General features: G+C 45.9%; 1 long non-coding RNA gene across 2 annotated transcripts in view; it reads right to left on the bottom strand.

Moving 5' to 3' along the window:
* Window positions 1-506: 506 nt before the first annotated feature.
* LOC132401635 (uncharacterized) overlaps window positions 507-20077 on the bottom strand; it is a 42826-nt gene continuing 23255 nt past the window's right edge. The window contains exons 3-4 of one of the 2 annotated variants that reach the window (XR_009514648.1): window positions 18948-19513; window positions 507-626 (exon numbers count right to left, since the gene is read on the bottom strand). This is a non-coding gene — a long non-coding RNA (uncharacterized LOC132401635). Of the gene's footprint in view, window positions 627-18847; window positions 19514-20077 lie in introns of those variants that run through there. The other variant, XR_009514647.1, reaches the window with a different exon arrangement.

Raw genomic sequence — 20077 nt, 5'->3', positions numbered from 1 at the left:
TCGGAGTGTGGGTCAGTACCGGTATCTCTCCTGAGGCAGAGAGCCACCCGCTAGGTGCGACGCACACCAGGACTGACCACCCTCTGCGATCGGAACACTCAGGACTGCTGCAGAGACCCAGTCCCTCCTGTTGCCCCAGAAGTCGTCCACCAGCCTCCCCTGAATCCTGGATACAACCACCGTGGTGGGACCAATGCAGTCAGCCAGTACCACACCATGGGGGTGACCAGCTGATTTATCACTAATGCCCTCCCCGATACGAGACCTCATGAAGGAGGCCCGACGGGTGTCCCAGCCGGGCAGAGATCTTCATTTCCAAATCCCGCCAGTTCACCAGCCAGGCCTCCCCCGTCGAGCTCAGGTAGACCCCCAAGTACAGGAGGTGTGTGGTGTTCCACGCAAATGGCCTCAACCCCTCCAGTAGGGATCCACCTGCCTCTGACCCACCGAGGCCCGCACTCTTCTCCCAGTTGACCCTTGTGGAGGACGCAGCCGAGAAGATCCGCGGGCAGTCTCACATCCTCCGGAAGTCATCCGGGTCGGTGATGATGAGGAGGATGTCATCGGCGTAAGTCGACAGGACGATATCTGTGTCTGATTCGTGTAGAATCAAGCCCGTTAACCTCCTGCAGAGAAGGCACAGGAATGATCCACGCAACTGTACAAGCATCCCACCTCTCCCACAGTTCGACCCTCCCTCAGTACCACCTCTCCTTCCAACACATTAACATTCCATTTCACACAAAACTACTTCAACTTGTTGTGTTTGAGCCTCTGAAGGTGAGGTGAAAGCTGAATTGGATTTACCTTATACAGTGCAGGGTTCCCTACGGCAGACACTCCTCAGCACCCCCCGGGCAGGGTTTGCGTGCTTACCTGATTGAGTCAAAGAAACACTGGCTTTGCAATTGAAGATGAAAGCTTTACCTGGTTAATTTCTTGTCACTTCATCTCAGTCTGTCATATATTTACATTTCTGTTTGTGTCATGTTATCTATCACCAGTGCTTATTACATGTTACTCACATTAATGAGGCTAATTTGTATTTTAATTAACCAGCAGGGGGATCCAGGGGAGCTGCTGGCAAGAGCACGTGTGACAGTCAGTCACTGCTGGTGCTCTCTGTCCCAGCCTCCAGGCTCAGATAGCTCCAGACATTCTGGATCCCCTAAACGTTAAATTGCTGGTTTCTCTGGGAGGACCACCAACTTGTCGTAAGGTTCAGAGGCTTGCGTGCCTCAGTGACCTGGAGAGCTACACTGGCTGGAGTCAGGGCCTTGTCCTTTGACTCTAGGTAGGGTCATACATGCCAAACCAGTCAAAGGGCAGAGGCCAGTCTAAGTAAGAGTGGTCCATCAGTCCTCCCGGTTAGGCGCTTCAGCTCAGGGCTAACATCCCAGACTGGTCAAAAATAAATTGCTACCGGAACAGCAATGAAGAATCCTTGTACATCTGGGTGGCCAAGGACAGACAGAGATGGGGATCTTCATTGTTGTCCCAAGTGCCAGCGGTATAGTGGCCAGAAAGCAAATCAGTAGTCGGTGGTAAGGAAGGTGAATGCAATGTTAACATTCATTTAGCAAAGACTAGAATATAAAAACAAGGGTGTAATTCTGAGGCTTCACAAGATCACAAGACAAAGGAGCAGAAGTAGGCCATTTGGCCCATCGATTCTCCTCTGCAACTCCACCATGAGCTAAACTATTCTCCCATCTAGTTCCAATTTCCAGCTTTTTCCCCATGTCCCTTGATACCCTCACTAATTAGATATCTGTCAATCTCCTCCTTAAACACCCTCAATGATTGGGCCTCCACAGCTGTATGTGGCAACGAATTCCATAAATCCACAACCCTCTGGCTAACAAAATTTCTCCTCATCTCTGTTTTAAATGGGTACCCTCTAATTCTAAGACTGTGGCCTCTTGTCCTGGACTCACCCACCAAGGGAAACAGCTTTTCCACATCTACTCTGTCCAACCCTTTCAACATTCGAAATGTTTCTATGAAATCCCCTCTCATTCTTCTATCCTGTAATGAATACAGTCCAAGAGCCGACAAACGCTCCTCATATGTTAGCTCCTGCATTCCAGGAATCATCCTCGTAAATCTTCTCTGAACTCTCTCCGACAACAGTACATCCTTTCTAAGATAGGGGGCCCAAAACTGCACACAGTATTCCAAATGTGTTCTCACCAGTGCCCCATAGAGCCTCATCAACACCTCCTTACTCTTGTACACTATTCCTTTTGAAATGAATGCCAACATAGCATTCACTTTCCTTACTGCCGATCCAACCTGGTGGTTAACCTTTAGGGTATCCTGCACTAGGACCCCCCAAGTCCCTTTGCACTTCTGATTTTTGAATTTTCTCCCCATCTAAATAATAATCTGCCCGATTGTTTCTTCTTCCAAAATGTACGACCGTACATTTCTCAACATTGTATCTCATCTGCCATTTCTTTGCCCACTCTCCTAAACTGACCAAGTCTCTCTGCAATCTTTCTGTTTCTTCAACACTTTCTGCTCCTCCACCTATCTTGGTGTCATCCACAAACTTAGCCACAAAACCATTTAATCCACAATCTAAATCATCGATATACAGTGTAAAACGAAGCAGCCCAACACCGACCCCTGCGGAACACCACTAGTAACCAGCAACCAACCAGAATAGAATCCCTTTGCTTTCTGCCTATCAGCCAATGCTCCACCCATTCCAATATCCTTCCTGTAATTCCATGGGCTCTCATCTTATTAAGCAGCCTCTTATGCAGCACCTTATTGAAGGCCTTTTGAAAGTCCAAATACACAACATCCACAGCCTCTTCCTTGTCAATCTTATTTGAGATTACCTCAAAAAATTCCAATAGGTTGGTAAGGCAGGATCTTCCCCCATGAAACCATGCTGGCTTGGGCCTATCTTATCATGCACCTCGAGGTATTTCATAACCTTGTCCTTGAGGATTGACTCCAATAACTTTTCAACTACCAATGTCAGACTAATAAGTCTGTAATTTTCTTTTTGCTGCCTCTTTCCTTTCTTAAACCATGCCAGAATCTATTGATTCCTGGAAGATCATTTCCAATGTCTCCACAATCTCCAAGGCCAACTCCTTCAAAACCCGTGGGTGCCCCTCATCTGGTCCAGGAGACTTAACTATCCTTAGTCCATTTATCTTCCCAAGCACTTTCTCTCTAGTAATCTTGACTGTACCTAATTTTATTCCCTGAGACTGCTGGCTATCAGGCATGTTGCTAATGTCTTCCACTGTGAGGACTGATGCAAAATACTCATTTAGTTTCTCTGCCATCCCTTTGTTATCCATTATAATTTCTCCAGCATCATTTTCAATAGGTCCTATATCTGTGTCACTCTTTTACTCTTCATATATTTTAAAAAACTCTTAGTATCTTTTTTATGTTAATTGCCAATTTCTCTTCATCATTCTTGTCTTTCCTAATGACATTCTTAGTTTCCTTCTGTAAGTTTTTAAAAGTCGTCCAGTCCTCAGTTTTCCCACTAATTTTTTCTTCTTTGCACGCCGTCTCTTTTGTTCTTATTTTAGCCTTAACCTCTCTTGTTAGCCACATTTGTGTCATTTTTCCATTCATGATTTTCTTTTTTCTTGGAATATATTTTTCCTGCACTTTCCTTATTTCTTGTAGACATTTCATCCAATTCTGCTCTACCGTCCCTCCATCTAGGTTACCCTTCCAATCGATTTGGGCCAGTTCCTCTCTCATAACACTGTAATTTCCTTTGTTCCACTGAAATATCGATACACCTGATACCAGCCTCTTTTATTCTCTTCACAGTTACATCAGATCCTCACGCGCGGTTCCACCTTTACATACACGTGTGCGCCATCTTTCAACAGTCAAATAACCTCCTGACCTTTACTGTAGTCTGCTGCTGAGATCAGCTCACTTACACCCCCATCCCGTTCAAACCATGTGTGTTTCAGTGAGTGTGTGTGTCTGTGTGAGTGTGTGTGTCTGTATGAGTGTGTGTCAGTGTGAGTGTGTGTGTCTGTACGAGTGTATGTGTCAGTGTGAGTGTGTGTGTCTGTGTGAGTGTGTGTCTGTGTGACTGGGTGTCTGTACGAGTGTGTGTTTGAGTGCCTGTGTGTGTGCGTGTCTGAGATGAGTGTACATCTGTGTATGTTTGTGTTTATTTGTGTGTGTACGTGCGTGAGTTTGGGTGTGGGTGCCTACAACAAGAACAATCTTGAAACCAATAACTTGACAACAATGTTTTAAGGACACGGTGGGGGAAAAGTCTGTCAGCCAGGGGTGTCAGAGGGAGTTCGGGATCAAACCCAGTTCACTGGTGTTGTGAGGCCGTGACTCCTCCCTGTGCAACTGTGTCACTGAGCCACCTGGTAGTGTTCTGGATGGTGACAGGCTGAGGGACAACTGCGTATCATCAAAGGAATTAATGCCCAAAGTTATTCAGAACATGATTTGTGGTGGAGATCCAACTTGCAACACAGTGCGTTCACTTAACGCTTGTGTATCTTACTTAAATCCGCAAGGAACTGTCGTTAATTATGTATAAACCATTCAATACAACTAAAGAGTCAAGCTTTCTACATTTAAATAGAGAGAGAAGGCAAGAACAGGTTGTTTCGATGTAGGGATTTATCCTGTCAGAGGTATCCTGGTGAGTGCTGGCAATGACCGAAGCAGGTGCGGAGCATTGGCAGGCTCTCACGTAGAGACGGAAACAAGAATTTACTCATCGGAATTCTAACAGAACATCGGTGGCTGACCAGGTGACTCTGCAAGACGAATCATTCTCCACACACGAGGACCCCATGATAAAGTGCTGATTGGGAGCCCACTTTAAATTATGATGGTACACGGAAACCCCGTGCCAGTTACAATTAACTTGACAAGATGAAACAGTGCAAGGGCTCAACGAGTCTAGTGAAGACAGCGATTAACAAATACGGGGTCTCTAGAACCCATCGCTCTGCAGCCCGCCATACAGGTCCACAGGGCACATGACAAGAGGGAATGTTTGCAAGCGAAAGCTGAAGTCCCAGTGCAGTCAAGCTCTCCCCTAACAGCCCTTCCGAGGCACGATGTCCCTGCCCCCACCCTCCACCTTGCTCATTCCGCAACCTTCAAACCACTACACCATCATTTCTACTTAGCCAAGAGGCAGCCGTGAATGATGTGGAATGTCAAAGGACAGAGAGCGAGGCAAGGAACAAACTACCGGAGGAAATCAATAGGTCGAGCAGCACCACTATCAGGACTAGACGTCATCTGTGTAGCTTCTTTCCTGCAGCTGTCCAGCTTCTCAACAAAACTCACTCAGAATCAAAACCGGCTTTAATATCACCGACATGTGTCGTGATATTTGTTGTTGTTGTGACAGGAGTACAATGCAATACATAATAATAGAAAAAAGAGCTGTGAATTACAGTAAGTGTGTGTGTGTGTATAGTTAAATAAATAGTGCAAAAATAGAAATAAAGAAGTAGTGAGGCCATGCTCATGAGTTCAATGCCCATTCAGAAATCAGACAACAGAGGGGAAGAGGCTGCTCTGAGTCGGTGAGTGTGTGTCTTCAGGCTCCTGTATCTCCTCCCTGATGAGAAGGGGGCTTGTCCTGGGTGGTGGGCGTCCTTTGATGATGGATGCCACCTTTTTGAGGCATCGCTCCTTGAAGATATCCAGGATACTACGGAGGCTGGTGTTCATGATGGAGCTGATTGAGCTTACAACTGTCTGCAGCTTATTTCGATCCTGTGCGTTAGCTCCCCTCACCCCATATGAGACGGTGATGCAGCCAGTTAGAATGCTCTCCACGGTACATCTGTAGAATTTGTAGGTGTAACACATTAACTGTCCCTACACAACAACGATTAAATGGTCTTTCCTGCTCTCCTTGTTCTGTGGTTAATTATTGATCCTGTTTATACATTCACATTTATTTAAGTTTGATTATTGATGTTAGCACATGTGACCATTCTGCTAATTGCTGATCGTTCGGGGCTGTTTGCACTATTGTCTTGTAAATTGTTGGTTGCTTTATGTTGTCTGTTGTGGTATTGTCCTGTGTTTTATGCTTGGCATCAAATCACAATCAACTCTGGTACTTTTCATAGACAGGCAATAAGATAAATTAACAAGAATATAAAACAAGGATGTAATGTTGAGGCTTTATAAGGCACTGGTGAGGCCTCGCTTGGAGTATTGTGAGCAATTTTGGACCTTTTATCTAAGAAAGGGTGTGCTGACATTGGAGAGGGTTCAAAGAAGGTTCACAAAAAACATTTCAGGATTGAGTGGCTTGTCATATGAGGAGCATTTGCTAGCTCTGGATCTGTACTCACTGCAAGTCAGAGGAATGAGAGGGGATCCCATTGAAACCGATCAAATGTTGAAAGGCCTAGATAGAGCAGATGTGGAGAGGATTTTTCTCCTATTGTGAGGGAGTCTACAACCAAAGGACACAGCCTCAAAATAGAAGTACATCCGTTTAAAATGGAGAGGAGGAGGAATTTCTGTAGCCAGAGGGTGGTGAATCTGTTGGAATTCATTGCCAGACATGGCTGTGGAAGTCACATCTCTGAGTATATTTAAAGCGATGGTTTATAGGTTCTCGATTAGGAAGGGTATTAAAGGTTACGGGGAGAAGGCAGGAGAATGGGGTTGAGAGGGATATTAAATGAGCCACGATGAAATGATGGGGCTGACACAATGGGCTGAACTACCTAATTCTGCTCCAAAGTCTGATGGTCAATAAGATCATTCCTGGTCAGAATGAAGTGGGTTGTGAATGTCGCGGTTGAGACCCTGCAACCTAGGATAGCGGCTGCAGATCTGGGGATGCTTCTGTCCGTTGTGTGTACACTTTGCACAGAACTTACAGTACCGTGGAAAAGTTGTAGGTACATTTAAAAAAATTCTGTAAGGTGAAAATACTTCTAAAAATAATGGAATGGATTTCTGAACATCAAAGAGATAGTTTGAGATGGGGGCTCTCTGGAGGTCATACCATCAGAAACCATATAAAACATCCTGGGCTCCTAAGACTTTTCCACAGTGCCTACTTAAAACCCGATATGTCACTGGTGTTTAAGGGAAAACTGAAGTCCTCCATCTCGGTCCTTGGCCACTCAGATGAAGAAATATTCTTTATTGCTGTTTCTTTAACAGCCTTGTTTGATCGGTCAGGGTTGTTAATCCCCTGAACCTGAAGACCGGTGGGCCACTCTTAGTCTGGCCTCTACCCTTTGACCTGTTTGGCATGGGAGACCCTATCAGGAGCCAAAGCAGAAATCCCTGACTCCAGCCATTATAGCTCTTGGGGTCACTGAGGCACACACGCCTCCAAACCACGACAAGATTGTGGTCCTCTGGAAGGGTGAAGTTCTCTGATATACTTCACTTCCAAACTCCGGTCCGGAGAGGCGTCAGGTGTGACTGCACCTCACTTGTAATGAAGAATATGTTTATACCCACTAAAGGGGTGGCAGAGAAGTGTAGCAGTCAGATGTCAAACTGTCCACCGAACCAACAGTAATATCATGGATGTATCCCACATTCTCCCTGTGACTGTGTGGGTTTCCTCGGAGTGCTCCAGTTTCCTCCCACGGTCCAGAGACGTACGGATTAGGGTCATGCTATGCCAGAAGTGTGTTGACACTTGTGGGCTGCCCCCAGCACACTCTTGGACAGTGTCCTTCATTGACAAGTAAACGTAATCTTATCTAACCTTTGGAAACAGCCAAAGAATCCATCAAGCTGTACAATGTGTTGCATCGGTTTTTTGAGACATTCCCTGTTGCATTTGGGGAGGGTTTCTTTCTCTTCAAAGCCACAGCTTTGGTTCAGGATTGCTGTGTTCCAATTTTCATAGGACTTTAGGCATCTTGTCAGTCAGGCTTCAGGGAGTCCCGGTCATCTCGCATCGTGACTGCACAGAGATGACAGAGGGGTAACTTCACTCGCCTCATTGCTGAAATGTTCCCATAACCACTGGACTCACTTACAAGGACTCTTCATCTCAAGTTCTCAATATTTATTGCTTACTTATTTATTATTATTCTTTTTTGTGTTTGCACAGTTTGTTCTCGTCTGGTTGAATGTTCTGGTCGGGTGGTCTTTCGTTGGTTCTGTTATGGTTATTATTCTATAGGTTTACCGAGATGGCCATAAGAAAATGAATCGCCAGATTGTATATGGAGACACATAAACATTTGATAATAAAATTTACCTTGAACCCTTCCTGCTATCAAGGACATCTTCAAAAGGCTGTGCCTGAAAAAGATGACATCCATCGTTAAACACCCTCACCATACTTTGAACTTAGACAGAGGCTGTGTTAGGGTTGTCCATGATAGACCCCGGGAATGCTTGGAAGGATGGAGCTGAGGGAGTTCCTACTGGATTCTGACAATCCAACAATATTTGTCACTAGATCCTGCCCTTTCTTTCAATGAGCAAAAATACCTCAAGCATTGTCCAATGTATGTTTAATTGCAAAGTATGTATGCAGTATACAATATTGAAAATCGTCTTCCCACATACAGCCACAAAACAAAGAAACAGCACGGAACCCACTCAAAGAAAACTTCAAACAACCAATGCGCAAAAATAGAATGAGATGTGTAAACGGGGAGAAAAACAAGTGATTAACACAGAAATAAGACATCAGTCCACAAAGTAATTGAAACAGTCTGGGTATGTTCAGTTCAAGTTAGCCCTGTGTTGTTCATTGACTGTAGACTGCAGAGCAAGTCCGTCTCAATCAAGGTTTCACAAGGTAGCAGCAAGGAGAAGAGTAAGGAGAAACCAGGGACACAAGATAACATAAGCCACAGAATCAATCCACAAATTGACTGATTAAATCTTCTCCTTAGAATCAACCTCTCACCCACACGCTGGGGGGGGGGGGGGGGTTCAATTTGCAGTGTTGAGAAGCTGGGGTGTGGCATTTCATAGAGAGAATTATAGGGATACGATATTAAAACAGGCCCTTTGGCCTACTGAATGTGAACTGACCCTTAGAGCCATAGAGAAGTCCAACAGAAGCAGGCCCTTTGGCCCATCTAGTCGCTGCCGAGCCATTGAAACTGCTGACTCCCTGGCCTGCAGTGGAACCATAGCCCTCCATACCCCTACCATGCATGTACTTCTCTTAAACTTTGAAATCAAGTTTGCATGCACCACTTGCTCTGGCAGTTCATTCCACACTCTCACCACCCTCTGAGTGCAGAAGCTTCCCCTCATGTTCCCCTTAAACTTTTCACCCTTACCCCATGATCTCTGGTCCCAATCTGCTATCCATTTACATTTTCTAATCTCATCACTTCTCCTCAAATCCAACCCTTCATTCACACATGGGGGTGGGGGAAGAGCAGGGTGCAAGTTATAATGGTTAACCTGGACATAGAACAAGGCATAGACCAGTACAACACAGGAACAGGCCCTTTGGCCCACAATGTTGTGCCCAACAAGCTGAAAAAACAAGTCAAAATCACCCAAACATTATTTCCTCCAACCTACACCACTTCCCTACATCTTACAAATGGTACTTACATCCATATGCCTGTCTAAACATCTCTTAAAAGCCTCTAATGTATTTGCCTCTACGACCACACCAGGCAGTGCATTCTAAGCATCCACCACTCACTGAGTAAAAAAACTTGCCCCTCAAATGCTTCTTGAACCTAACCCCCTCCCACCTTCAATGCATGCCCTCTGGTATTAAACATTTCTACCTCAGGATACTCCCTGTCCACTCTATCCATGGCTCTCATAATCTTATAAACCTCTATCAGATCTCCCCTCAACTTCTGCCAAGTTTGTCCAGCCTCTCATGATAGGACAAGCCCTCGAATCCAGGCAGCATCCTGATAAACCTCTTCTGCACCCTCTCCAAAGCCTCAACATCCTTCCTATAGTGGGGCAATCAGAACTGTACACGATACTCCAAATGTGGCCTAACCAGAATTGTATAAAGTTGCAACATAACCTCTTGACTTTTGAATGAACTGTGGACTGTGGGAGGAAATCAGAGCACCTAGGGCAGGCATGAGCAAACTACGCCCCGGGGGCCATATGCGGCCTGTTAAGCTTTTTTAATCCGGCCCGCAGAACTTGATTAAATTATATTAATAAACCTTGTTAACGTTTTTTTCCCCACAATTCTGGCATTTTCCCAATAGATGGCGCACTCTATATACATTGACCTTTGTTGAGGTGCAGCGTATTACTCCACATTTGCGCTTTACTCTTTGTTCAGCTCGACCTATTTGTGTGAACAGGCGTCATGAACATCAACAAAGCCAGCCACAGATCCAAGTTAACTGACCAACACCTCAGATCCATCCTGAGAATCGCCACAACAAAACTAAATCCAGACTTTGATGCGCTGGCTAAAAAGGGAGACCAACAACACTGTTCCCACTGAAATTAAAAATAAGTTTCTTCGTTGTGTTATGTAAAAAATGCATTTGAAAATATTTTTTTCAATAAGCCTTACATGTTACATGTCATTTCTGTTAAGTGATGGACATGAGTAGTGCGCAGGTGTACGTACGTTCTCAAAATAAAAAATGCGCTCCAGATCAAATAACACGCTCCGCATACTGGCGCGCTGTCACTGTTCTGTCCTTGTGCTGGTCGTTGTTGAGTTTTGGCACAGGGGACAATTGAATAAGAAGGAGCAGGACAAGTAGACCTGCATCTCCTACCGTATTTGAAATAAAGACAGGCAGGAGGAGAGTGATGATGATAATATCTTGAAGGATAACAGAATTTTCAGTGCTTTAAAATAATAACTGTTACGATTAAAAAAAGCTGTATTTTATTCATTTAGTTTTCAGTGTTTTAAAAGTCATTTCAATAAATAGCTAAATACCATGGGACTTCAAAGACAGATATTTTGTTGTAATGCATTTGTTCATTTTCAATTGAAATGAAAGCACATGTTTTCTACATATCCCATGATATTTTATTTTCTCTTATGAGGTGTATTACCAAAACACTCCATCCATCTGCTCCTGGTTTAGAACCCTTTGTGGCCCACAAGTCAAAAAGTTTGCCCACCCCTGATTTAGAAGGAGTGGATTGGAACAATTTGTTTTATAGGAAGGATGTAATAGAGAAATGGAGGTCATTTAAAGGAGAAATTTTGAGGGTACAGAATCTTTATGTTCCTGTTAGGTTGAAAGGAAAGGTTAAAAGTTTGAGAGAGCCATGGTTTTCAAGGGATATTGGAAACTTGGTTTGGAAAAAGAGAGATATTGTGGCGACCCACTTTCTAGCGCACTCGAACCGACTCGCAAAGTGGCGCGCGCCGGCATTGAGGCAGGTCCCAAAGAGGGCACCAAGTCTGCTTCACCAGCAAGGGGAAAAGCCCGCGTGGGACAGAACTGTGAATACGCGGCCCCAATAGCATTCCCGCCCGGGGAGGGTGGGATCAGGAAGGCTTTAAAGCAAGGCTGCGAAGTTTGAATAAACCTCTTTTGCAACTGCAGCTCACCGACTACGCGTTGTGATTTCAGCACTGCATGTAGCACACCGCTACAATTGGTGACCCCGATGGCCCAAACGATATTTGGACCGGAGATGAATGACGCCGCACCTGTTCATGCAGTTTCGTTGAAACTGCCAAGCTTCTGGATGCTGCGACCTCACCTATGGTTCCAGCAAGCAGAAGCCCAATTCCACATTCGGCAGATAACCTCGGATGCCACATGTTACTACCACGTGGTGAGCTCCCTCGACCAGGAGACAGCCGCCCAGGTTGAGGAGTTCATACAGTCTCCCCCAGCGGACGGCAAATACACGGAATTCAAAGCCCTGCTCATAAGGACTTTCGGACTCTCGCAGCACGAGCGAGCTGCTCGTTTACTGCACCTGGATGGTTTGGGAGACAGGCCACCGTCGGCTTTGATGAACGAAATGCTGTCCCCGGCCGGAGGACACAAGCCCTGCCTCATGTTTGAGCAGGCGTTCCTGTAGCAGCTGCCTGAGGACATACGCCTGTTGCTGTCCGTCGCGGATTTCAGCGACCCCCGGCAGATGTGCTGTGGAAAGCCAAGAAGGAGAGTGGGGCGTCTGTCACACAGATCACCAGGCCACGCTCCCAGCAGCAGACCAGACCAGGCCTGGCCACAGAGCCCACTAACCCCAGAAACAAGGGTGAGGAAACCAACAAACAATGGTGCTTCTACCACCAGCAGTGGGGCGCAGAAACCCGCCGCTGTCGCCTGCCCTGCAAGTTCCCGGGAAACACCAGGACATCGGGATAGCCTCCTGTATGTGTGGGACAAGCGGTCGGGACGCCGCTTTTTGGTCGACACTGGTGCCAAGATCAGCGTCTTACCTCCGACGAGTTACAACACCCGCAACAGAGAACCGGGTCCCACCCTGAGGGCCGTGAACGGCAGCACAGTGAGGACCTATAACACCCGTATTGTGCGGCTACAGTTTGGCTCCAACCGGTTCACATAGGACTTCACACTGGCCGCTGTAGCCCAAACACTCCTGGGGGTTGATTTTTTGGGGTCTCACAGCCTACTGGTTGACCTGCCAAGGAAAAGACTGGTCCACGCCGAGACCTTTCAGACGTTCTCCCTGGGTGCAGCCCAGTTGCTAGCCCCACTCCTAGACTCCATCACGCTGTCCGACAACAACCTCACCAGAGTCTTGGCGGATTTCCCATCGGTTCTGGCACCGCAGTTCACGGCAGCCATGCCCAAACACGGCATACAGCACCAAATCCCGACACAATGACCACCCCTCCACCCCTCCGTGCTCTAAGGCTTCCCCCGGACAAGCTCCGACTGGCGAAGGAGGAGTTCAAGAGGATGGAGGAATTGGGGATCATACGGTGATCCGACAGCCCATGGGCCTCCCCCCTGCACATGGTGCCCAAAGCAACAGGGGGCTGGAGACCATGCGGCGACTACCGCAGGCTGAATGAGGCTACAACACCAGACCGCTACCCTGTGCTGCACATTCAGGACTTTGCAGCAAACCTGCACGGCGCATGGATCTTCTCCAAGGTAGACCTCGCCCGGGGATACCATCAAATCCCAATGCATCCTGACGATGTCCCCAAAATGGCACTCATCACCCCTTTTGGCCTTTTCGAGTTCCTACGCATGCTTTTTGGCCTAAAGAATGCCACACAGACGTTCCAGCGGTTAATGGACATGGTGGGACGTGACCCGGACTTCGCTTTCATCTATTTGGATGACATCCTCATAGCCAGCAGCAGTCGTCAGGAGCATCTGTCCCACCTCCGTCAACTCTACGCCCGGCTGAGTGAGTACGGTCTAACAATCAACCCGGCCAAATGCCAGTTCGGGCTCGACACCATCGACTTCCTGCGCCACAGGATCACTACAGACAGGGCAAACCCTCTGCCCGCTAAGGTAGACGCAGTCCGCCACTTCCCCCAACCCAACACAATCAAAGGCCTTTAGGAATTCGAGGGTATGGTGAATTTCTACCACCGCTTCCTCCCTTCAGCAGCCCGAATCATGCGCCCCCTGTTCGCCCTGATGTTGAGTAAGAGCAAGGACATTACCTGGGATGAGGAGTCCACCGCCGCTTTCATTAAAACCAAAGAATCCTTGGCGAATGCCGTGATGCTAGTGCACCCCAGAATGGACGTCCCTACCGCCCTCACAGTGGACGCATCTAACACAGCAGTCGGTGGGGTACTGGAGCAACTCATCGCGGGTCGCTGGCAACCCAAGTCAGCAAACGCCTACGACCACACAAACTCAAATACAGTGCTTTCGACCGGGAATTGTTGGCGCTCTACCTGGCAATCCGGCATTTCAGGTCCTTCCTAGAAGGTCGGCCCTTCACCGTGTTCACGGACCACAAACCGCTTACCTTTGCGTTCACAAAAGCATCCGACCTCTGGTCGTCCCGCCAGCAGCAACATCTGTCCTACATCTCCGAATACACGACGGATGTCCGGCATGTCTCGGGAAAGGACAATGTCGTGGCGGACGCCCTCTCCCGCCCTAACATCCAAGCCCTGTCCCAGGGGGTGGACTATGAAGTGCTGGCAGAGGTGCAGCAGGCAGATGAGGAGATCCCTAGTTACAGAACTGCAGTCTCCGGTTTGCAGCTCCAGGACCTCTCCGTAGGCCCAGGTGAGAGGACCCTACTCTGTGACATCACCACCGGCCAACGCCCCCCCCCTCCCGTCATCCCGGCAGCCTGGCGGCGGCATGTTTTCAACTCCATTCACAACTTAGCGCACCCGTCCATCAGGACAACCGTCCGGATGGTAGCCAACAGGTTCATTTGGCACGGACTCCGCAAGCAGGTCAGTGAATGGGCCAAAACGTGCATGCACTGCCAAACTGCCAAGGTGCAGCAGCATACCAAAGCCCCACTGCAGCAGTTCCTCCTCACCCACCGGCATTTAGACCACATTCATGTGGATATCGTGGGCCCTCTGACAGTGTTGCGAGGAGCGCGTCACCTCCTGATTATCGTGGACCGGTTCACAAGATGGCCAGAGGCGGTCCTGCTCACCGACACCACCTCCGAATCTTGCGTCAGGGCACTGATTGCCACCTGGGTATCTCGTTTTGGTGTACCGGCCTACATTACCTCCAGCAGAGGCGCCCAGTTCACCTCCAGTCTGTGGTCAGCTATGGCCAGCCTTTTGGGAACACAGCTGCACCACACAACTGCCTACCAACCACAGTCGAACTGACTAGTGGAGCATTTCCACTGTCACCTGAAGTCGGCTCTCATGGCCAGCCTGAGAGTACCAAATTGGGTGGATGAGCTTCCCTGGGTCCTGCTTGGTATTCACACAGCACCCAAAGAGGATCTGCACACCTCGTCGGCCAAGTTGGTGTATGGCGCACCCCTGGTCGTCCCAGGAGAGTTCATACCAGCCCCAAGGGGGCAAAAGAGCAGAACCCAACCTGCGTACCCAAAGACTTGCAAAACTGTAAGTTTGTTTCTGTACAACAGGGCGGACATTGGGCACCGCAAGAGCGGCCCTACGAGGGGCTGTTCAAGGTGATCAGAAACAACGGGTCCACATTCTTGCTGGACATTGGGGGAAAGAGGAGGTTTTCACGGTGGACTGACTCAAACCGGCCCATGTGGACTTGGCGCAGCCGGTCGAGATTCAGGCACCATGGCGCAGAGGCAGACCCAAACAGGGACTGACCCAGACTGTGGACATTGGGGGGTGTATCGCCGGTTCTGGGGGGGTGGTTATGTGGCGACCCACTTCCCAGCGCACTCGAACCGGCTCACAAAGTGGCATGCGTGGGCATTGAGGCCGGTCCCAAAAAGGGCGCCAAGTCTGCTTCGCCAGCAAGGGGAAAAGCCCGCGTACGGGACGGGACTGTGAATACGTGCCCCCTACAGCATTCCCACCCGGGGAGGGCGGGGACAGGAAGGCTTTAAAGCGAGGCCGCAAAGTTTGAATAAACCTCTTTTGCAACAGCAGCTCACCGACTATGTGTCATTATTTCAGCGCTGCGTGTAGTACACCGCTACAATATCTACAATAAATATAGGCAGCATGGAGTAAATGAGGTGCTCAAGGAATATAAACAATGTAAAAGGAATCTTAAGAAAGAAATTAGAAAAGCTAAAAGAAGATACGAGGTTGCTTTGGCAAGTAAGGTGAAAATAAATCCAAAGGGTTCCTACAGCTATATTAATAGCAAATGGATAGTGAGGGATAAAATTGGTCTTTTAGAGAATCGGAGTAGACAGCTATGTGTGGAGCCAAAAGAGATGGGGGAGATTTTGAACAATTTCTTTTCTGCGGTATTCACCAAGGAGAAAGATATTGAATTGGGTAAGGTAAGGGAAACAAGTAGGGAAGTTATGAAAACTATGACGATTAAAGAGGAGTAAGTACTGTTGCTTTTAAGGAATATAAAAGTGGATAAATCTCCGGATCCTGACAGGATATTCCCTAGGACCTTGAGGGAAGTTTGTGTAGCAATAACAGGGGCTCTGACAGAAATACTTCAAATTTTGTTAGAAACAGGGATGGTGCCAGAGGATTGGTGTATTGCTCATGTTGTCCCATTGTTTAAAAAGGATTCTAAGAGTAAACCTAGCAATTATAGGCCTGTAAGTTTGATGTCAGTGGCGGGTAAGTTAATGGAAAGCATTCTTAGAGATGGTATATATAATTATCTGGATAGACAGGGTCTGATTAGGGACAGTCAACATGGATTTGTGCATGGAAGATCATGTTTGATAAATCTTATTGAACTTTTTGAAGAGGTTATGAGGAAAGTTGACAAGGGTAAAGCAGTGGATACTGTCTATATGGAATTCAGTAAGGCCTTTGACAAGGTTCCGCACGGAAGGTTAGTTAGGAAGGTTCAATCGTTAGGTACTAATATTGAAGTGGTATAATGGATTCAACAGTGGCTGGATGGTAGATGCCAGAGAGTAGTGGTGGAAAACTTTTTGTCAGCTTGGAGGCCGGTGACTAGTGGTGTGACTCAGGGATCTGTACTGGGTCCAATGTTGTTTGTCATATACATTAATAATCTTGATGATGGGGTGGTAAATTGGATTAGTAAATATGCAGATGATACTAAGATAGGTGGTGTTGTGGATAATGAAGTAGATTTTCAAAGCTTGCACAGAGATTTAGGCCAGTTAGAAGAGTGGGCTGAAAGATGGCAGATGGAGTTTAATTCTGATAAGTGTGAGGTGGGTGCTACATTTTGGTAGGAATAATCAAAATGGGACATACATGGTAAATGGTAGGGTACTGAAGAATGCAGTAGAACAGAGTGATCTAGGAATAATGGTGCATAGTTCCCTGAAGGTGGAATCTCATGTGGATAGGGTGGTGAAGAAACCTTTTGGTATGCTGGCCTTTATAAATCAGAGCATTGAGTATAGGAATTGGGATGTAATGTTAAAATTGTACAAGGCATTGGTTAAACCGAATTTGGAGTATTGTGTACAGTTCTGGACACCGAATTATAGGAAAGATGTCAACAAAATAGAAAGAGTACAGAGGAAATTTACTAGAATTTTACCTGGGTTTCAGCACCTAAGTTACAGAGAAAGGTTGAACAAGTTAGGTCTTTATTCTTTGGACCATAGAAGGTTGAGGGGGGACTTGATAGAGGTATTTAAAATTATGAGGGGGATAGATAGAGTTGATGTGGATAGGCTTTTTCCAATGAGAGTAGGGGAGATTCAAACAAGAGGACATGAGTTGAGAGTTAAGGGGCAAAAGTTTAGGGGTGACACGAGGGGGAATTTCTTTACTCAGAGAGTGGTAGCTGTGTGGAATGAGCTTCCAGTAGAAGTGGTAGAGGCAGGTTCGATATTGTCATTTAAAGTAAAATTGGATAGGTATATGGACAGGAAAGGAATGGAACGTTATGAGCTGACTGCAGGTCGGTGGGACTAGGTAAGAGTATTTGGCATCGACTAGAAGGGCCGAGATGGCCTGTTTCCATGCTGTAATTGTTACATGGTTACTGAAAATACTGTAAATAACTAAATTAAAATAATAATAATAAAGTTGAAAAGGCTATCACATGTTGGGCGGAAGCAGACACTTTGCTTGCTTCCTCTGGAATAATCCCAAAAATTGCTGTAAGTGGATTAGGTTGAACATCCATATCTATAACTTTAGATAATATTCCAAACACATCCCTCCAAAAATTGTTTAAGCTTACACATGACCAAAACATATGGGTTAGAGTAGCCACATCTGTGTTACATCTGTCACAAATAGGGCTTATATTAGGAAAAATATGCACCAATTTATCTTTGGACATATGGGCCCTGTGTACTATCTCAAACTGAATTAAGGTATGGTGTGCGCAGATAGATGAATTATTGACTAAATAATAAAGTTTACTCCATTGACTGTCTGAAAGTGAATGTTGAAGTTCTACTTCTCAGATACATTGAACCCTATCATTAGGCAACATGCGAGCATTCATTAACTGTTTATAAATGATAGCTATTAATCATTTTTGAAAAGGTTTAAACTGAAAGGTAGCATAAGCCAAGTTTAAAGAGCAGGCCGAGGGGTAATTCGGTAAAAAAATCACGTAAAAATTCCTAATCTGTAAATATCTGAAAAAAATGTGTATTAGAGATATCATATTTATCCATTAACCGTGAAAAGGGCATTAAACAGTCTTGTAAAAACAAATCTAAAAATGTTTTTATTCCTAGCTAGGAGAGCTATTTTGCTACACTGGAAAGAATCTAACCCGCCTACTGTTTTCTATTGGCTGTCCTCCATTATGTCATGTCTAAGCTTGGAGAAAATTAGAAGCCGGACATTTGATACATCTTTAATTTTGAATAAGTCTGGTGACCCTTTATTCAATGTTTTCATATGATTTAATTTATTTCAATTTATTTATTTTTTTCTTTATTCTCTTTGGGGAAAATCCTTATCCGTGAAGGTTCAGAGATGACTGGAAGGATGTACTTTTTCTCTCTCTCTTTTTAAAAATTTTATCCGCAATTGGACTGCCCAATCTTTCTTTTCCTTTCCTTTTTTCTTTCTTTTTTTTTGTTTCAGTTTAGTTAATGGGGGGGGGGGTTTTCTTCCTTTATGAATAAAATTTCCAATCTTTTTTTTATGATTGCTGTGAGGAGTTGTAGTTTTTTTTTACCATTGTATATATATAACAGCAAAGTATTTTGCCTATTTGATTTTGACATTATATACTTACTGTTTTTATTATTGCTGTTTATATGTCTTTTATATTATCTGTTTGCTAAACTCCTCCTCTGATTTGTATATTCTTTATTTGAAAATCAATAAAAAGATCAAAAAATGAAATGAAATAATAATATTAAATAAATAAGTCACCACACAGATTAAGGAATGCAAACAGATCAAGAAGAGCTGGAAGTGGGGTGACCCTGCCTTCAAGGGCTTTGCCTCCACTTACTGTCACAGAGAAATGTTGGTTACTGACCCGTCAGATCTTGGCTGTCAGTAACCCCTTGGCTGTAGGGTGGCTGAGGACACAGAGGATTTGGGTGGTTCTTTGTCATGTCTTTCAGATATTTTGGGAAGTACCCCCAGTATGCTGACAAGTTCCAGACACACCAGGATAGCACTGTGTCGGTGAAATGGCTGAGGGGAAATAGTTCCATTTTCAGAAGCCCAGACGATGTTCCATCTGATCCTTCGGAGAGATTCGCTTGGCATCTGCAAACTGTCAAGCTGACAGTCTCTAGCTCTCAACGTCGTTTAAAATCAATAGTCTTTGGCAAGACACACACTGCTGAGGTTAACATTGCAGTAGCTGCCTTCCATCTCTCTGCCTGTAGTCCGAGGAAGAGATTTCGGTCTGAGCATCTTTCAAGGATCTTCTTTACTGCTGTTGGAGTCCAAAGGGTTTCGAGAGAGGCACAAGTCCTGTGCTGGCTGGTGGTGTAGTGGCATCTACACCAGATTTCGAGGTGAGTGGTCCAGGGTTCGAATCTGGCCAGCTCCTTTCCCTCCGTGCTGGGTTGAGCACCAATCTAGCAAATCGGCCTAATAAAAAAAAACAGACAAAAGTGCTGAAGAAACAGAAAAGTTGCTGTCTAATACACCACAAAGTGCAGAGAGTGTCAACGTCAAGCTAGCTCAGTGCCAAACAATGCAAGAATATAAAAGCAAGGATGTAACGTTGAGGCTTTATAAAGCACTGCTGAGCCCTCACTTTGTCGTTTACAATATATATTAATGATTTAGACGAGGGAATTAAATGCAGCATCTCCAAGTTTGCGGATGACATGAAGCTGGGCGGCAGTGTTAGCTGTGAGGAGGATGCTAAGAGGATGCAGGGTGACTTGGATAGGTTAGGTGAGTGGGCAAATTCATGGCAGATGCAATTTAATGTGGATAAATGTGAGGTTATCCACTTTGGTTGCAAGAACAGGAAAACAGATTATTATCTGAATGGTGGCCGATTAGGAAAAGGGGAGATGCAACGAGACCTGGGTGTCATTGTACACCAGTCATTGAAGGTGGGCATGCAGGTACAGCAGGCAGTGAAAAAGGCAAATGGTATGATGGCATTCATAGCAAAAGGATTTGAGTACAGGAGCAGGGAGG

This window comes from Hypanus sabinus, chromosome 11 (assembly GCF_030144855.1).
Source record: "Hypanus sabinus isolate sHypSab1 chromosome 11, sHypSab1.hap1, whole genome shotgun sequence".
NCBI lineage: Eukaryota > Metazoa > Chordata > Chondrichthyes > Myliobatiformes > Dasyatidae > Hypanus > Hypanus sabinus.
This window is presented reverse-complemented; position numbering and strand designations above follow the sequence as displayed.